Here is a 2994-nt window from a genome sequence, read left to right as displayed (position 1 = left end):
GTCATAGTTTTTTTACGTCACCGCGTTCTTGGCAGTCAAAAGTTCACCGAACTTGTGTGACCGTGTGTATGCAAGGCAGTCTTGAGCGGAATTCCGTCGGAAAAAACATCAATTGTTTTTCCAATGGGAAAACCACTCATATGTATGGGGCATAAGGCTTTATTTCTCTGTTAGACCAAACACTAACATTTTCATCAACATGACTTTTTTATTTCTTTAGCCTATTTAACTTTCCTGAGTGATCTCTTCTAAAGAAGATGACTGGTGAGGGTCACCTCAGGTAGTCAAATGCTTAAGCTTTTGGTCAAATGACTAACAGTGGGGAGAGGCATAGCGTGAAGCAATATTCTCTCTAGAAAAAAAAGGATTTCATCTTTTCACCCACTAGTTAAATAACTGTCATGGATGTTAATATTTCATATTAGGTCAGTTTTAATGTAAGCCGCTATTGCAAAGCAGTCTCGTAACAAATCTGAGAACTGTTATCAATCACAGTGTGTATTTATTTATACAGTGACCATTCTTTTTAAGTATTTGGCTGCAATCCTTGTGCCATCTGTCTGCCCATATGTGTACCCTTGCCTTCCACTCTTGTGCTGGATGTGTGTATAATCCAGACAGTTCTCATTTTTTTGTTTGTTGTACAGAATCTGTTTTTTTTTCTCTTTTTGTTTTTAAGGTTGATGTTTTAAAATGGTGATAGATATGTACAGAATATATAGAATATAGACAATTTGTGAGGCATATTTAAATTCAAATTACAGCATAGGCTGGGTAATCTGATGGTGCAGAGGAGGGCTTTTCATTGGTCCAAAATGGCACGAAACAACCAGGGTAGAAGGTAGGATGTCAGTGTACAGCCATGACCAAAAGTTTTGAGAATGACACAAATACTAATTTTCACAAAGTCTGCTGCCTCAGTTTTTGAGATGGGAAATTGCATATACTCCAGAATGTTATGAAGAGTGATCAGACGAATAGCAATTAATTGCAAAGTTCCTCTTTGCCATGAAAATTAACTTAATCCCAAACTGCATTTGTGAAGAAGGCTTCAGGGTGCCCGAGAAAGTCCAGCAAGCGCCAGGACCATCTCCTAAAGAGGATTCAGCTGCGAGATCGGAGTGCCACCAATGCAGAGCTTGCTCAGGAATGGCAGCAGGCAGGTGGGAGTGCATCTGCACGCACAGTGAGGCGAAGACTTTTGGAAGATGGCCACTTCTCTCCAAAAAAAACATCAGGGACAGATTGATCTTCTGCAGAAAATATGGTGAATGGACTGCTGAGGACTGGGGCAAAGTGATATTCTCCGATGAAGCCTCTTTCCGATTGTTTGGGGCATCAGGAAAAAGGCTTGTCCGGAGAAGAAAACTGTTTAGGAAACTTGAGAAGGATTTAAATGACTGGAGCACTCAAAATATTGGCTGGCTTGGCAGAATTAATTCTGTCAAGATGACTCTTCTTCCTAAACTTTTGTGTCTTTTTCGATCATTACCTATACCGATAATAAAGAGTCATTTGAAGTCTTTTCAAGGTAAGATTACCAAATTTATTTGGAACAAGAAGGGTCCACGCCTTCCATCCCGTACTCTTTTTAATTTACCTGAACAAGGTGGTCTGGGGGTTCCAAATTTGTTATGGTATTATCAATCAGCGAGATTGGCGCAATTATCAGAAATTTATCTCGAACATGACCGACCTGATTGGATTGACATAGAAGAACAGGCATCCCCGTCTCTTACGATAGAGAATTTAATATGGAGTTCCACCAAAAATAGGCCTTCTATTCTATCGCCGACTTTATCTCAAGCTTTGTTTTTATGGGATTCACTTAAAAACAACCCTTCGATAATCTCTAAGGGCCGACCTTTATCGAATATATTCCAAGACCCATCTTTTATTTCTAAAATTAACATTGATTCCTTCAAATGGTGGCATGATAAGGGGTTGTACCGTATAGGACGCTTTGTTTCACGTTTGGGTCCCCTTCCCGAACAACATTTTATAGATAATCTTGGTCTTCCTCTCTCAGAAAGAATGAGATTTTCTCAAATACGTGACCATGCAAAAAGTCTATGGAATAGTGGTTTGATTTCTGGACTTTTAACGCCTTATGAAAGTAAATGCGACCAGGCTTTGGTCAGAAAAGGTAATATTTCAGTTATTTATAAATCGCTTGCTACGAATGACACAAAATTACCTCATATGCTGGCTTGGGAGAAAGAACTCCAGATTGGTTGTAATTTAACAGACTGGTATAATAATTATTGCAGGTCCATTAAAGGCTTCATGAGTGTGTCTCTTATAGAAGCTAATATAAAAATGTATACTAGATGGTATCTAGTCCCTCTTAAATTGATCTCAATGTATCCATCTTCTTCACCACTATGCTTTAGAAATTGCCAGGGATTAGGATCTATGATACTCATATGGTGGTAAAGCCCCAGGATACAGGGATACTGGAATAAGGTGTTTAATATTATCAGACGAGTCACGGGCTGTAGCTTACATCAGTCTCCTACTATAGCTTTACTTAATGGAATGTTACCTCAGATTTCCAAGGTTACCAGACAGCTCGTCCTATTCATTATGACAGGGGCCAGAATCACTATCGCGGCGGCATGGAAGAAACTGACTGTTTCCATCTTATACATGGAAGAGAAAGGTTACATGGATTATGGAACAGGAAAAGAGGATCTGTTCAATGTTAGATAAATCTACTCTTTTTCATGAAATATGGGAACCTTGGTTGAAATACATGGGGATATCTTATAACCCTTGAATGTTATGATTATTCATGTGACTTCAAATTGAGACTGATCATTGGCAGGCTGGCTGCTTATTTCTCTTACTCTTCTTGTTTCCTTCTTTTACTCCTATTTCTTCCTTTTCATTTTTCTTTTCTCTTATATTTATTTATTTATTATTTTCTTATTTCTTTGTTTTTTTTCAATATATATGAGGATGTTGTCCTTAGTTTACTACATCCTTAATCCA

The sequence above is a fragment of the Rana temporaria genome, chromosome 1 (assembly GCF_905171775.1).
Source record: "Rana temporaria chromosome 1, aRanTem1.1, whole genome shotgun sequence".
Lineage (NCBI taxonomy): Eukaryota > Metazoa > Chordata > Amphibia > Anura > Ranidae > Rana > Rana temporaria.
This window is presented reverse-complemented; position numbering follows the sequence as displayed.